The following is a 17,795-nucleotide window of genomic DNA, read 5'->3' on the forward strand; positions in this document are numbered from 1 at the left end:
TGTGTCTTCAGGCCCAGGTTTCAGAGAACTAGAGGACTCCCACAGGGAGCTGCAAGAGACAGAGTGTTCCGTGGGTCCCACCCACTTGGGCAGTCAATGAAGAGGCTGCTTTCAAAGATGCTCGCTGCTCGAATTTCCACTGCCTGTGCTGCACCACAGCCCAGAGGACCCTCAGGAGGCACAAACCAACTTTCCCCTGTTTCAGTTCCAATATCAGGGGAGACTCATGTGCACAAATGCTGTTCCTGAGCAGCACAGGGAATTTCAGCTTCTCCAGTCACTGCTTCTCCAGCCCCTCGAGTATCCCCCAAACTCCTGTCCCTGATAGAGGTGACAGTTTGGCTTAGAGCTCGTACTTTGGAGGGTGTGCCCTTGATGCAGGCACTTCCATCTCTGCTTCTGGGAAACCCTGTCCTCCTGCACAGATCTTCATGCATCTCAATCCCAGGAAGGTACAGGAACAGGGATGTAAGGTGTGAGTCTGGAGGGGCCTGGTGACTGGGGGATGGGATGACGGCATAAAAAGACAAGGGGTATGGAGCAAAGTGGAGAGCACAGGGAAGGGTGAGGAGTGGGAAATGGGTGGTTGCAGGGTGGGGTTCCTTTTTCATTGGGAACCGGGCTGGCTTCACAACACAGTGATTGATAGTCTCATACCAAGCACCACATATGGTCCCTAAGTTCTGCCATGAATGAGTCCTGAGCACAGAGCTGGAAGTGATTACTGAACACAGAGCTGGGAGTAAGAACTTAGCACAGAACAGGAGCAAGACCCTGAGAAAAGAGCCAGGATTGAGTCCTGAGTACAAAGCCAGGAGTGAGCTCTGGGCACAAATCTGAAAATGATCCCTTAGCACAGAGCCAGGAGTGAGTCTAGAACACAGATTCAGGAGTGATCCCTGAGCACCATTGGGGTCGGTACCCAAGTACAAAATAAACAAAAACCTAATTCCTTGTCTATGTTTATATATAAATATGTGTAGAATTAAAGCCCTTTGGATGGGCTTGGATGGTGGTGAATGGTGATGGAGGCCTTTCTCCTCCAGCCCAAGACCACGTATATCCAACTCCCTGCAGCTGGTGGGTTAGCAGGTATCAGAATAGCGACAGGTAGAAAACTCACTGGTAGGCTTCAGGGTATATTAGCTTTATTCAGGCCCTGGCCAATATGTGTGGCCTACCATTACCATTTATGCTGGATCCTTATTCAGCCCACATTCTAACTTGTCTTTCAGCCATCTCTCCTCCTGCTACTTCTCCATCCTTCATCCATACAAATCCCCCTCAGCCCCTGAGGCCAAACCTTTTTGTTACCTACTAAAGACCCCACCCAGAAATGGGCAGGTCTTTCTCGTAGGTAAGGTTACACAGGAAGAATGGGGGGGTAGGGTAACAATCATGTATGCATATGTTTTTATGTGGGCACACTAGTGGTGCTCAGATATTACTTTTGATAAAAATCAAGGATTTGGGGAAGGACCCAGGCACCTTCCTCTTTACGGTCTCCCTGTTTTTGCAGTGGTATATCCTGAAGATCACAAGATGAACAGAAAACCAAGCCATTTGTCAATGTGAACAGTTTGCTGCTATTGGACTATATGGACCATCTGAGGTGGCCAGAGGTCCAGGGATGTAAGCTCATGCTGGTCTCAGACACGGTTGGCCATGGAGGTCTGTGGACCACAGCTCCCTCCTGAGTACAGAGGATACAGGTTGGGGCAAGTGAGAGCCCCAGATGTGCTTATGAGAGGGACTGCCATGGGGCAGTGGAGGGTGGGATGAGGGCCTGAAATGGAGGCCAGGCAGATTCTGTGTCTAGTGGGCCAGGTCTGTCCTCACTGACAGCCACACTGACCCTGAACCTACCACTGGGCATGATTCTAGACTTTTAGTCTATAAAATTTAGAATGTTCCAAACATCTTGAACTTTCTTCCTGTATCTTGACTTGGATATTTCAGACTACTTCTCTGAAGGATATGGTAGGATGTGGCACTGGGTCAGGGCAGAACCTTTAACTGGGATTTGCCACTCAGTGCTGGGGGGCACTGTGAGGGCCCAGTAATGATACAGGTGTTGGGAGAGGGACAAGCCTGGGGTCCTACCATGCTACCAATTTCCAGACATCAGGGTCTCTGCTATTTCACTGAGTAATGAATAGAACTGCACCATCCACTAGAAGTAAAAATAATAATAATAATAATCAGGACTTCAGTGTCTGTTAATACTAATAATAATTGGTTATTATTGGTTATATATATATAATAATTGGTTAGTATTGGTTAAGAATAAAATAAAAAAAGAATACAGTGTATTTTCCTAATAGTAACAGTGATTAGAGATCATTTTGACTAAGATCAAGTGTAGTATTTGTTCTTCTCACTTTATTATCTGATTCGTCATCTATCTGACAATATATTAAATGGATTTTTGACACTAGGAAATGGAATAGGAGCTTGCTCTGTCCATTCCATGTATCAACTTGGTATTGCAGTACCTCCAGGAACAGTGCATCCCCTCGGGAAAATTTGAGGTGAGCAGTCCTGCCCACAGACACTAAAGTTGGTTTCTGCTGTGTGACCTGAAACACGGCAGACATCTTGGGCCTCCTCTCTGCTGCTCTGCAGCCTGTGATTTAAATCCTCTTCTTGATTGTTCCCTAAGCGCTCATCTTCTTCAGAGGTGAGCAATCCCTTCCACAAAGGGTGGAGCCAGATGAGCAATCTGCTTCGCTTCAGGGCCGCATGCATCTTGAGCCAATGAACACCACCACAACATGAAGGAAAATCCCAAATACAAGCGAGATAATGGGGAAACAACACAGGCCAACACCAGGTATAAAGAATGAAGATGGCAATTCTGATAACCTGAAAACTGCCAACCACCTAGTTAGTCTCAGATATGGAGTTTAGAGAAGAAATATGGAGGATGTTCATATAACAAAAAAAGCATAGATTAAGTTGAATAGAAGACAAATAAGAGTTAAGAGGATATGGAGATAGAAATTAGAAAACTTCAAACTGAAATAACAGGTCTGAAAAAAATCAGTAGACAAATTAAAAACCTCAATGGAAAACCTCTCTAACAGCAGCTGAGGATAGAATCAGTGAACTGGAAGAAGAGACACAACAACTCCATACAGCAGAAGATATTGGAAAATAGCCTTAAAGCAAATGATCAAATAAAAAATTACTCAAAGAATCTGAACAGATGAAAATAAAAGTATTTGATAAGCTCAATAGAAACAACATAAGAATCATTGAAATCCCAGAGACCAAAGAAGAAAATCCCCAGGAAGAAACAGCACTCAAGAATATCATTGCAGAGAAACTTCCAGAGAAGTTGCTAAAGCAATCCCTCAGAAAAGGAATATGGGAGGCATTACTTTCCCCAATTTTTAATTGTATTACAAAGCAATAGTTATTAAAACAGCATGGTATTGAAATAAAGACAAATTCTCAGATCAGTGGAATAGACTTGAGTATTCATAGAATGTTCCCCAGGCATACAATCAACTAATCTTTGATAAAGGGGCAAGAAATCCAAAATGGAGCAAGGAAAGTCTTTTCAACAGTGGTATTGTTATAACTGGTCAGCCACTTGCAAAAAAGTGAACTCAGATTCCATCTAACACCGTGCACAAATGTCAAATACAAATGGATTAAAGACCTTGATATCGGGCCTGAAACCATAAGGTATATAGAACAACATGTAGGTAAAACACTCCATGACATTGAGACTAAAGGCATCTTCAAGGAGGAAACAACACTCTCCAAACAAGTGGAAGCAGAGAGAAACAGATGGGAATATATTGAGCTGAGAAACTTCTGCACCTCAAAGGAAATAGTACCTACGATACAAAAGCCACCCACTGAATGGGAGAAACTATTCACCTAATACCCATGAGTTAAGGTGGTAATATCAAAAACATACAAGGTACTGACAGAACTTAACAAGAAAAAAGTCTAACCCCATAAAAAATGGGGCAAAGACATGAACAGACACTTTGATAAAGAAATACAAATGGCAATAAGACACATGAAAAATGTTCCACATCAGTAATCATCAGGGAGATGCAAATTAAAACAGTGATGAGGTAACATCTCATGCCACAGAGATGGCACACATCACAAAGAATAAGAACAAATAGTGCTGGCAGTGATGTGGAGAGAAAGGAACTCTTCTTCACTGCTGGTGGGAATGCTGTCTAGTCCAACCTTTATGGAACAATATGGAAATTCCTCAATAAACTGGAAATAGAGCTCTCATGTGATCATGCTATACTACTCCTAGGGTTATACCCTAGGAACACAAAAATGCAATTCAAAAATTCCTTCCTCACACCTATATTCATTGCAGCGCTATTTACAATAGCTAGACTTTGGAAACAACCAAGATGCCCTTCAACAGATGAATGGCTAAAGAAACTGTGGTATACATACACAATGGAATATTATGCAGCCATCAGGAGAGATAAAGTCATGAAATTTTCCGTATGTGAATGTACATGGAATCTATTATGCTGAGTAAAATAAGTCAGAGGGAGTGAGATAGATACGGAATAGTCTCACTCATCTATGGGTTTTAAGAAAAATTAAGGAAATTATTGTAATAATGCCCAGATACAATAGAGATGAGTGCCAGAAGAACTGGCTTACAATATGAAGCTCACCACAAAGAGTGCTGATTGCAGTTAGGGAAATAACTACACTGACAACTGTCACGACAATCTTAATGAGTGAGAGAAGTAGAATGCCTGTCTCGAATACGGGCAGGGGTTGGGAAGGAGGGTGGGGGGTATTGGTGGTGGGAATTTTGCACAGGGGAAAGAGGGTGTTCTGTTTCTAACTGAAGCCCAACTTCTATCAAGTTTGTAATCATGGTGCTTAAATAAAGATTTTGTATAAAAATAAAAATACACTAAAAGCAGTGATTAGAACTTCAGTATTTGCTGGTACAAGCAATAAAAATTAGGATTGTAGTGTTTGTTAACAGTAATACTAATTAGGATTACTATGTTTTTTAATGAAAATGACCAGAATGAAGACTGCAGTGTTCATTGGTAATAATTACAACTATGATCACAGTGCATATTAATAATAACAATAATCATAATGGTTAGAACTCCAGTGTTTGTAGGAATAATTAAGAACCACAGTATTAATTCATAAAGAGGAGAAGCAGTACTGCACTCTGCATGAGTAGTAATAATAAAGAGAAAACTAACAGTGTTTTATAATTGCAGTAATTCAGAGTGCAGTGCTGGCTGGGAACAGCGAGCATCATCATCATCATCATCATCATCATCATCATCATCATTGTCACCATCGTCATCATCATTAGGGCCCACTGCAGTGCTGGCTGATGGTAGTGAGCAGCAGGACAGTGTGTGTCATGTGATGATGATGATGATGAGGAGGAGGAGGAGGAGGAGAAAGAGGAGAAGGGGGAAGAAGAGAAAGAGAAGAGAGGATGGGAGGAGGAAGAAGCTGACGGTTAAGCATATAGAGAAGGAAGAGAAGGAGGAGGAGTGGAAGGTCAAGGGGGAGGAGGAGGAAGAGGTAGGGGGTGGGGATTAAGTGGATGCCATCCCATTCATTATATGTATTGTTGGAAACATCTTTGAATGCCTTGTATTGGTATTTAGACCACTTAATCTCCAACCCAGTGTATGGTTTGATTCTTCCCAATACATACCCTGGGTCTCAGGAAAACAGTCTCTTATGTTTCCTCCCTGAGCTGCCTGCTTCTTAGAAGCAGAAGGCTTGCTGGAATTTCTTAACTCATTTTACCTTCTTCAATGTGCGAATTATTTCCTGCATCAGCATTTGCTTATAGACCCATGCCTCTCCAGTGTCCTGAATTTGGAGCTTGAGACCTGATTAACAGATGACACTAAAGTAGGGACTCAGTTGATGACTGGTGAGATGTTAATTTGTTGGTTTCTTTTTTAATTTAATTTTTATTGAGATCATTGTGAATTACAAGTCTTTCACAGTTGAATTTCAGGCACATCGTGAGTGAATTGTCAACCAGTATTGACATTTCACCACCGTAGTTCCATCATGCATTCCATACGTCCACCCTTAGCCCTTAGTCCCCTGGACTACTCATGTAACAGGGCCAGTTTGTGTCTAGCATGTTATAATTTGGGTTTTTTGATTCTATTGTTGTTGACTTTGGCTTGGGTATTTAGATCTGACAACGCCCCCGCCCCCAATGCTCCTGAGACTACTTGGCCCCTAGATTCCATCCATTTTTTTCTTTTCTCAATTTGTAGGAAGGCGTAGAAATGAGGCAAAACAAAATGATTCAAGTTCTAGGGTTCTATGAAAAAGGAAGAAACCCCTATTTAGAAGCTATAAATAAAATTAAAGGAAGTAAAAACAAAAACAATACAATCAAAAAAGAAAAAAAGGGGGCTAATGTAGCAAATATTTTTTGCATAGGCGCAATAAACAGTGGAGAAATTAGAAAGAAAATTCCCTGGCCTAAGAGATATGGACCTGAAGCATACTGTCATAAGACCAACTAAAGGCTCTGAGCATGTTGACGTCTTTATGGTTCCAGGAAAAGTTCTGCTCAGTCACAGTCATTGTAGTTAATCTTCTGTAGTTAAAAGAGCTTGGTTTTTGCATAGATCCTAGGTCTGAGCATCTTCTGATTTCATCTCACCATCAGGTGGTGAGGTAGGGAAACCTGCTCTTAGACCAAGTTGTTGCTGTTTTCTTGTCATCAGGGTGTCATTTGAACCTAGCCTGGAACAAGTTGGTGCCAGAGCAGTGTTAGGACCTCCCCCAGGGGGAGTTTGATTCCTGATGCTGGTGCAGGAAACTGCCAATCCTAAGGTTGGGATCTGGGGTTTGGTGTTGGAGAGTCAATGTCTGATCAATTGAGTCCTAAGTCAAGTGCCCATGACAAATGTTCGGGTGGAAAGTGCCCTGCACTATAAAGTTTATGGGCACTTATTCACATTAGGTAAGAACTTCTTTCTATACATAAGATTTTCCCATTTTAGTGTGATTATGCAAAAAGTAATAATGCCATATTATATTACTGGTGCATTTGGGGGTAAAAATAACAAGCTATACAGTCTCTATGCTCTGGTTTTGACCTGAAATCATATCCCAAGCAACCGGAGGAGGAGTCTAAAGCCTGTCTCACAAGGTCAGGTCATATGCTTTAAGTGTGGCAATATGGGGCATTTATGAAAACAATGCAGGCCACAATCTCTTTTTGTACCAGATTAAGGATCCACTCCCTTGAGACCAAGACTTAATCAACCTTTCTAGGGAAACTAGCTAAGGGACATTCCCTGACCCCTCAGAATCAAGGAATCTTTTCATCAATAGTTCCTCTTTGAAGCCCAGACCAAGAGAACTTTGCAGCTTAAAGTCATCAAAGCCTGCCATTTCAGAAAGCTGCTGTCTTGATATCCTCTGCCCTTGAAGATTTAACTATTATCCCAGCTCACTGCCCTTACAAGATTAGATCTGGTGTAGCAGGACCAGTGTCTCCAGACACTTTAGGGATGATTTTAGGAAGAAGCAGTTTAATGATCAAAGGAATCATAATTCACTTGGGTATTACAGATTCTGACCATGTAAGGAAAACATTATTTCTTGCCTTAGTACTCACAGTATGGGTACATGATTACAAGCATGTTTGTAGTTGGGTTTCAGTCATAAACAGAATACCCCCATTATCAGTGCAACATTCCCACACCAATGCCCTCCCGCCCCAACCCCTGCTTGAATTCGTGACAGGCATTCTACTCTCATTATTTAATATTGTCATGCTAGTTGTTAGTGTAGTTATTTCCCTAACAGCATTCACCACTCTTTGTGGTGAGCTTCAAATTGTGAGCCAGTCCTTCCAGCCCTTAATTTTATTGTCTCTGGGCCTTATTACAATATTATCTTTAATTTTTCTTAAAACCCATAGATGAGTGAGGTTATTCTGTGTCTATCTCTCTCCCTCTGACTTATTTCACTCAACATAATAGATTCCATGTACACTACAGTATGTACATGCACACAGTATGGACTTTTAAGAGAGGTGAAAACATTGCTCAAATTTTGTTACCTCCTTACGTTATGCCTGGCAAATCAGAACACATCAGGGAAGGGAATTTTCCAAACCCTGAGGCTTCTGCTAATTCATTTATAGTTTTTACTACTAAGCTTAAAGAGGAAAACCCAATGTTACTCTTAAACTTCAGGGCAGAAAGTTTGAAAGAATGTTTGACTCTGATGTTGAAGTATCTGATTTCTTTAAGAAATTGGCCCTGAAATTGGGCCTTACAAGACATTCATAACAGCTTAGATTTTATACGGGATCTTGCCTCCAGATTCTATTTGCTAGAGTGCTAGGTATTTGAAGTGCATAGGACTGGAAAAATCAACAGGCTGTTTTCTTACCATATGTAGCTCCCACTTCTTTTAACATATGGGGGCATGATTTGTATAAGCAACGGACAATGGAATATTACATCCCTCATCCAAACTCCTCCCAGCATATTAGTTCAAAGGTCTTGCTTTTTTAAATTGGGGCTACCAGTGCATGATAAGACTGCAAACTTTGGGGCCAGTGCAGTGGCATAAGCTGTAAGGCATCTGCCTTGCACAAGCTAGCGTAGGACGAACTGTGGTTCGATCTCCTGGCGTCCCACATGGTTCCCCAAGTCAGGAGTGATTTCTGAGCACATAACCAGGAGTAACCCATGAGCATCACCAGGTGTGGCCAACTAGAGCAGGAAACAAACTGCAACATCAATAGGTAACTGAGACAATAAGCTGACTCCACATAATGAGGCAAAGACTATGGGGAATGGAAATGACCAGTTCCAAAATCTTGGTTCTGTAGATGAGGGATGTAGATGTAGGTAAGTCCTGTTCTCACCAGACTTCATAATGCCTATATAATACTCCAAGTTTGACTATTACTTTTTACCAGAACCATTATAAGGCAGACACTATTAGGTCAAATCTATTGAGACATAAAAGCAAAGTGGCAGAAGAGTTTGGTAAGATTATAAAAGCCTAGTGGGCAGGATAGCACAAGAGTATCAACCCAAAAGACTTTAAGATTACAATTGTAAAAAAAAATGATCAGAGGCCGGGAAGGTGGCACTAGAGGTAAGGTGTCTGCCTTGCAAGCGCTAGCATAGGACGGACCGTGGTTCGATCCCCGGCGTCCTATATGGTCCCCCCAAGCCAGGGGCGATTTCTGAGCACATAGCTAGGAGTAACCCCTGAGCGTCAAACGGGTGTGACCCAAAAACCAAAAAAAAAAGAAAAAAGAAAATTATCAGTTTTCAGGAGACAATCATCACGATCCACATGAACTACTTCTATTCTTGATGGAGCATCTTCTTCAAGATTTGAACAAAGCTGATAGGCAGAATAGACATACACAGAGGAAAACAGTAATCATCTTGTTGACTCCAAAACTGTAAAACAAGGTTGGCAGAAACACAAACAGTCTAATGAGTCTATTATTACTACAAGTCTAATGACTATTATTGCTCTTATTTTCCAAGGCCAACTAAAATCCACAATTCAATGCCTCATCTGCCACCAAGAATCTCAGACATTGGAGATATTCACTCATTTATCATAGTCATTTATCAAATGACTCATAGTTACTTATGACGTTGACATCCACAAATAAATGCATTTTGCAAGGTTGGCTTAAAGTGTATTTCACAGAACAACTGAAAGGTGTTGCAGCCACTGCAACACCACAGACGTCCTTAAAAAGACAGAAATTTGGAAACTAACTCCTACGCTCTTTTTTTTTTTTGGCTTTTATTTTATTTTATTTTATTTTTTATATTTTATTTAAACACCTTGATTACATACATGATTGTGTTTGGGTTTCAGTCATGTAAAGAACACCACCCATCACCAGTGCAACATTCCCATCACCAATGTTCCAAATCTCCCTCCTCCCCACCCGACCCCCGCCTGTACTCTAGACAGGCTTTCCATTTCCCTCATATATTCTCATTAGTAGGACAGTTCAAAATGTAGTTATTTCTCTAACTAAACTCATCACTCTTTGTGGCGAGCTTCCTGAGGTGAGCTGGAACTTCCAGCTCTTTTCTCTTTTGTGTCTGAAAATTATTATTGCAAGAATGTCTTTCATTTTTCTTAAAACCCATAGATGAGTGAGACCATTCTGCATTTTTCTCTCTTATTCACTTATTGACTTATTTCACTCAGCATAATAGATTCCGTGTACATCCTGCGCTCTTAATATGTTTGAAACTTTTTTCTATGAAGGCAAGATAATGAAAAAACTACAGACTTATGTGAACTTTTCTTTAGAAAACCTTGACTTATCACAGGACACTATGAATTCTAAGAACACCCTGAACAATATAATTTCTTCTGTTTTGAACCATTATGGTGAATTTGAAAAGGGTCATTGCACAGCATATTGTAAAAATACAGCAAAGCAATGTTAGTTTAAATGTGATGATCAAGAAGTTTCAGAAATCTCCAACTCATCTGTAAAATCTTCAGCAGCTTACATTATTATTATTATTATTATTATTATTATTATTATTATTATTATTATTTTGGTTTTTGGGCCACACCCGGCGGTGCTCAGGGGTTACCCCCCTGGCTATTTGCTCAGAAATAGCTCCTGGCAGGCACGGGGGACCATATGGGACACCGGGATTCGAACCAACCACTTTTGGTCCTGGATCAGCTGCTTGCAAGGCAAATGCCGCTGTGCTATCTCTCCGGGCCCAGCTTACATTATTTTTATACTTCAAAGAGACCTATTGCAATGGATGAAGCTGCTTAAATTAGTAAATGTTTAACTGAATGCTCTTTAGAGATGATTATAATAATATTCTAACATTTTTATCAACAGGAAAACAGCTGCAGGATATGTTGAAAGACATAGACTCCTCTACAGTGCTCATTATTAGAAAGTTTAGTGTCTTAATTTGTATTTTATTATGTGTATAGCAGCCTTTTAATATTTTTGTTCACAGTGATCCATGGAGAGATAGTTTGGAATCTAGTTTTATAATACAAATGACAATGTGTCACTTGGACTCTAATACAGCATAATACAGTGTAATACAATCATTGGACTCTAATACAGTGCTCATTATGATGTCTTAAATATTTTAAATTATTTTCCATTTTATTATACCTGCTTGTATGAGCTAATTTATTTCTGTGGCAACCACAGAAATCCTTGGATAAGAAATCTGAATCCCAGAATTCTTGCTAAAGTGCTCAGTCATTGAGTATGTTATTTACAATTTACTTTTAGTTATTGTTAGTTTTTTTATTATATCACATGCCTTTATTCTAAATTTGCTTTTAGGAAAGAAACCTGAATGTTCAAAACTTATGATACTATACGCTGAGGTTCAGTTCCTTTTATAGTGTTCATTACCATATTACTTAATATTCTAGACTAGAAAATTATGATTGTTTTGGGAATGTTCTGTGCTCACTATAGACCTTGAAGCATTTTATTTTCAGCAAAGTTTTACTCCGTCAATGTTGAGAACTACAAGGAGCTAGAAAATTTTTACACCCGACACGCCGGCATTATATTTAGATGTGCTTTGACCTGTTTCACCTGGGTCAATTTTCCAATTGCAATCTTTGGATTGATCCTTTACCACTCTATGTTCATGTTTGAATGTGAGTGTGGTGGTCATCTCTATGTCTAATATTAGACATAGATATTAGACATAGGATATTAGATATAGATATTAGAAATATCTAATAGGATAGTAACACCACTATGTCTAATACGTTTGTTTATATGGCATCTTAGCCCATCCCTCTGTTGTACTTAGCCCTCTATTTTCTATTGTTCTCTTTCATTCTCCCACTTCTGATTTACTTTTTTGGGGTTTTTTTTTGGGGGGGGGGTCACACCTGGCCATGCTCAGGGGCTACTCTTAGCTCTGTGCTCAGAAATCGCTGCTGGCAGATTTGGGGGACCATATTGGATGCCAGAATTCAAACCACCATCTGTCCTGGATTGGCTGCATGCAAGGCAAATGTCCTACTGCTGTACTATTTCTCTGGCCCCCATCGCTGATTTATTCAGTCTCCCACATTATCTCTTTTACCCTCAGTTCTTGATTCTTCATTAACACCACTGTGAACTGCTCAGTGCATTGAGGGTGGGGCTTGGGTGGCACTGCTGGCATATGAACTGCTCATAGTCCTCTCCAGTGGCTCATCCCGCGTGGAGGTCTCCTGCTCTCTATCATCTCTCTGGTTGCTGATGCTGTCGGAGTCAATCAAATCATTTGGGCTGTGAATTATCCTCAGAAAAGAAGACAGGAACACCACCATTGCTGATGTGTTCTAGGTGGTCACTATTTTGCCTCTTCCCCTCACCATAAAACTGGTGATTAAAACTGGTTTCAGCTTTTGAGAGATCCTCGCATTTCGGGAATTTCCTAATCTGTAACTGCTAAGAGCCGCTTTTTCAGACTCCACAAGACTGAGGCCAACTGAAGTTATGACCAGAATTTGTCTTTATCTCACCTCAGACCATTTGATAGTACTTATAAGAGATACATATATCTCCTTTGTATACTTATGTGTATTTCTTTAACATGTATATTATTTTTTGTATATTTATTATGTAGTTATAGCTTTTCCCCCTTTCTTTATATTTCTAGTAGGAATTTCTTAGAAGGTAGCATAGATGGAATATGGATAGTATAAATAGGGTTTTGTGTTATTTATAGAAGTAGGTTATTGGGTTGTTAGGTTTGTTGTTATTTTCCCCTTAGGCCCCAGTAGTATTCTGTGGCACCATTCTTATTTCATGGGCAATAGGAAAATATTAGATACTAAGAAGAGTTGTCTGTTAGAGATGAGAACTCAATCATTTCTTGTTACAGGGGGGCCTTGATTTAGGATTTAGTCACTCGAACTTTGGTTGCTCTTCTCTGAACCTTGGGTCTCATCTTTGGATGCACCTAACTTACAGCAGGAATTGACCATCTACCAAGATGGGCCCTGAATCCACTTTGGCTCATACTTGACCTAGGGGGGACTCACATGCTAAATGACTATGGCTTGAATATCAGCAATGACTTGAAGGCAGATTTCCCTGCATTGCCTCATAACAGTGATATGCAACCAGGAGATGCCTCAGGGCATCCTGACTTCGACTTAGCATATATGACCCCACCAATATTGCCAATTACTGCTATTTGACATTGAAAACTGTGATTCTGGAGAACCCTTCCTGAGACCTTGAAGAAAGAGTCTGAGGTTAACAAATTAGATGCCTGGAGCTTGTAGTTGCTCTTATGTCAGGATGCTTTGTGGGTAGGGACACCCTGTTTTTTAGGACAAACATTTTTTCCGTTTTTCCAACTTTTTTTGTGCCTATGCCATCTCTTATCTTTTATTTAGAGGCAACTTCCTTCCCTTAGAAAGTTTACTTTCCCCTGGGTTGTGTATTATTTTATTTTACCTCATATTTCTGCATTTTTCTATAAAGTCAATTAGGGAGAGATGTTGGATTAACTGGATGCCATCCCACTCAGTATATGCTTCGTTCCTCATTGGCTGGAAATATCTTTAAAGGTTGCACCTGGTATTGGTGTTTAGACCACTTTTCTCCACCCCAGGGTATGGTCTGATTCTTCCTAATAAATACCCTGGCTCTCAGAAAAATGCTCTCTTGCATTTCCAGACTCCCCCCACTGAGATACCTACTTCTTAGGAGCAGAAAGCTTGTTGGAATTCCTGAACTCATTTCACCCTCTTAGTGTATAAGGATTACTTCCTGGATCAGTATTTGCTTCCAGATCTAAGTCTCTCCACTGTCCTAGCTTTAGAGCTTGAGGCCTCATTAACAAGGAGGACTATGAGGAGGAAGAAAGGTGGAAGAGGAATGGAGGAAGAGTAAGAGGAGTCAAAGGCAGAGTATGATAAAGAGGGGGAGGGTGGAAGGAGAAATGCCTTCTCAGAGAGGGAACTGGGAGAAGAGCTGTGGAAGAGCAGGCATGGTTGGGGATTAGAGACAAACAGAGATCTCTCTTGGATGCAGCTACTCCCTTCTGAGCATTTCCAGGAGCATCTCCATCAGAGAATGGCCTGGAAAATAATCCTTATTCACAAGGGACCCCAGTGATGCTGGTGTTCTTCCTGTCTGCTAAGATGTCAGCTCTGTGGATCATTTATTAGCAGGAAGAATAACATGACCCGGAGGTCAGTAACTCCCTCAACAGGCAAAGTAAGATGCAATTGTGGGGTCTAAGTCACTTGGTTATGACTTTTTTGTTTTGTTTTTGGTTCATATCTAGGGAATAAGTTGTTTGGCTCTGCATGGTGTGACGCACAGTGAAGAAGTTAATTAGTGGGTGAAGCTGTGGTGTGGGGCGGGCTGTGGGGGTTCTGGTCTCAAGTCTAAGAGCTTTTCTCATTCTTCTCTCGCCTTCTTGTGGGACTGGTGAGTCTGGAAGCCTTGGCTTGAGGGAGGTGTGGGAGACGTGTGACAGACAGGCAGATAAACAGAACCAGAGCCAATCAAGCGTCTACACACTCCGGGGCCTCCGGGATCCGCATTGATGTACAGACTCGGCCCAGGAAAGCTAGTTAATCAAGAAAGTAATTCACGGAGTTGGAGGCGGAAGAGGGGATCAATGTGCTTTTCAATTAGACCTTCTCGTTAGCATTAACACTGGGCACTTAGCACCAAACATTTATTTTCCAGCAAAGAGATCAATGCCAACAATAAATCAATAGAGACTAGAAAAACTATTTTTGGTATCTATGTTGAGGAGACCAGCTTAGAATCTTCTGTTTTTAATTAGTGAAATTTTAAAATCTATAATTTAGGGGCTCGAGAGCATACAAAATGTTTCATTTGCAGTGGACCAACTTGAATGTGGGCTAGAATTTATAGTGTCAAGGATTGCTCTGTCCTCTAACACAAGACTCAGGTGCCAGGGCACCATGCACAGGGTGCCTGGAGAGAGCCACCTCTCGTAGAGAATCTTCTTGAATTTAGTTTGAAAGAAATTTTGACAAGTCTATGATTTGGACCACTCTATTATTTGGATCACTGTCTAAACCCATTGCCAACAAGGGATTCAGAATATGCTAAACACACAACAACACAGACTGTACAGCTGGTTTCATGCCAGCACATGGGCCGAGAGAGCAGAGTTCTCAGCTCTGGGACCACAAGAAAACGTAACAAGAGGCAGAACCAACAAGAAAACCAACAAAACCAGCAGACTTGTCTCCTCTGAATTGGGGCTGGGGATAGTCACTGATGTGGACGTGTGCTGAATCTCCCAAGGAAAATGAAGAAAAAAAAGATGACTGTAGTGGGAAGGCTGTGAATATGAATGCCAGAAGGCTGGCATTGCTTGAGATGTTTCAAGTCTTTGTACTTTCAGGGAAAGGTGCTTCAAAGTATGAAGCATTATGTGTTATTGGTGCTATTGCTACTGTGTTTTGCAGTTACTGCTTTAGAGAAACTTGGCACCCCAGGAACTCTGTCCTACTTGTCCTGTGAACCTTTTGTTTTGTGAATAATTAGAAAAACACATTACTAACTTGCAGACCCCAGTAACTATGTTCCCTGACAGTAGAGTACTGCTGATTTATTAAGATCCTTTACTTTAGGGGCCACACCTGACACCTGGAAGTGATGGGATGATACCAATCAAACCTGGGTCATCATGGAAGGCAAGCCTCTTACCTGCTGTCCTAAGCTCCAGCCCATATTTAGCTCTCCTAAAAGAGGCTGCATGTGATGGCGTTAATTCTATAGCTATATAGATTCATAAGCACTATGACTGAGAGCTTTCTCTCAAGATGCAAATAATAAAATCAATTCTCACATAAAACTATACAGACTAAAGATATGCTTTTCATGGGATGGGAATCATACTTGGGAGTAGTGAGCTATCAGGGACTCAAAGACAAGGACATTTGGAGACTCTGCCTCGGTTTCTCTAAGAAATGCTATCTAGTTCCTCTTGCCAAATTCAGTCCCTACATTCTGTCGCTAGATACACGACCCTCTCTCCAGTGTGTGTGGGCCAGCCTCCAGCCTTTTCCTCTCAAAGCTCAACAATATTAATCTATGCTGGACCACTTGATCTTGCTTACAAGCACAAAGATCTTGTTAGATTATGCAGCTTGGCTATTAGTCCCTGTGTTGTCTCCAGCTGGGCATTGATCCAACCAGCCATGCCCAGGTTAGGGTCAGGGGGGGGGGGTGTGTGCAGAACTCAGCCCCCTCATCTGAGCTGCAGATAATCACCAGCCAAGGGACACTATGGTTAATTATGTACTTTGGAAATGAACTTTGGTATCCAGGTAAGTAAAGTTACCGGTTTGGACTGAAATAAACTCCTCCGGTGAGATTGCTTATGGCTTACGCAGCTGAATAACTGACAGATTTTGAATTCAGATACGAACTCTTGCCTCAGAGCTGAAGCTGTCCCTAGAAAGCCTCCGGAGCCAGCATGTGGAGCTCATTGTCACTGTGCTTTATGATAAGCTTTCAGTTTCCATCCTCAGGAACTTGGTGGGTCTGACCCAGCAGATTTACGTGGACAATGTCACCACTGCTTCCTGCCGTCTGCCCCTACTTCCCACTTTTCTGTGCTCTGCCTTTGTGTGCCTGCTGGAAGTCAGTCTGTTTTACTCATCGGCTAAGGATGCCAATGAGCAAAACACCTCCCATTGAAGCATCCTTTTAAACTGTCATGTTTTGTTTTGGGCCAGGTGGGCTGCCTCTATGGAATACGCTCATTGACAAGCACAAAAACCTTCATCGTTTCTTTATTTTTCTCTTCACATGAGAAGAAACAGAAATGGTAGAAGCAACTTGCCCTCTCCAAATGCCACCAGACCTCAGCCCTGATGGATAATTGCTGAAGCCAGCTTAAATTTTCTTTTTGTTTTTGGGCCACACCCAGTGGTGTTCAGGGGTTACTCCTGGCTCTATGCTCAAAAATCACTCCTGGAAGGCTTGGGGAACCCTATGGGATGCCAGTGATTGAACCCAGTTCAGCCATATTCAAGGCAAATGTCCTCCCCACCGTGCTATCACTCTGGCCCCAGTTTCTATTTTTTATATTTTTTTTGAGGGGGCATACCCATTTGATGCTCAGGGATTACTCCTGGCTATGTGCTCAGAAATCACTCCTGGCTTTGGGGCCATACGGGATGCTGTGGGACTGAACCACGGTCAGTCCTAGGCTAGCACTTGCAAGGCAGATGCCTTACCTTTAGCACTACTGCTCTGGCCCCATGGCCCCAGTTTCTTAAACTGTGGCCTCAAGTGAGTGTGTGGTGGTCACCAACAATTGGGCAAAAGGCCAAAATGACTCCCAAGTCAACCATTTCACAAGCTTTCCTGAGTCGCCTTTCGAGGGTGAGTGGAAAGAGTTTCAGTAGCCTTAGGTTGACTGGTCACAGCTACTCCCTCCCCTCTCTGTCCATCAGAGTCCCCTGCTTCTGTTGTCTCAAGTCCAAGGATCACCAGCAAGGGACCCACATCTCCTTAGCACCACTGACTTCCCCCAAATTAGACTTGTTGCAACGTAGCCAGGTTGGATGTCACATAATAGCTATGCTGGTGCCTTTCTTAGAGATGCAACTAACTGGATTTAAGAGAACAGTGGGTAAATAAGGGAATTGTACCCACAAAAAGTGGATTTTATTCTAGATCTGATGACAGACAAATCTGACTTTCTAAAACGCACTTTATTTTTTTCTGCTTATGTCAGGGTGGAGTGTGGATTTAGATATGCAAACTTGTA

The 17,795-nt window shown here is 41.6% G+C and overlaps 1 protein-coding gene and 1 pseudogene across 1 annotated transcript in view; one reads left to right on the forward strand and one right to left on the reverse strand.

Annotated features, from left to right (window-relative positions):
• Positions 1–17,795, reverse strand: part of CSMD1 (CUB and Sushi multiple domains 1) — a 942,957-nt gene that overhangs the window by 207,816 nt on the left and 717,346 nt on the right. The window lies entirely within an intron of this gene.
• Positions 2,338–2,517, forward strand: LOC125995185 (uncharacterized; annotated as a pseudogene).

The sequence above is a fragment of the Suncus etruscus genome, chromosome 17 (assembly GCF_024139225.1).
Source record: "Suncus etruscus isolate mSunEtr1 chromosome 17, mSunEtr1.pri.cur, whole genome shotgun sequence".
Lineage (NCBI taxonomy): Eukaryota > Metazoa > Chordata > Mammalia > Eulipotyphla > Soricidae > Suncus > Suncus etruscus.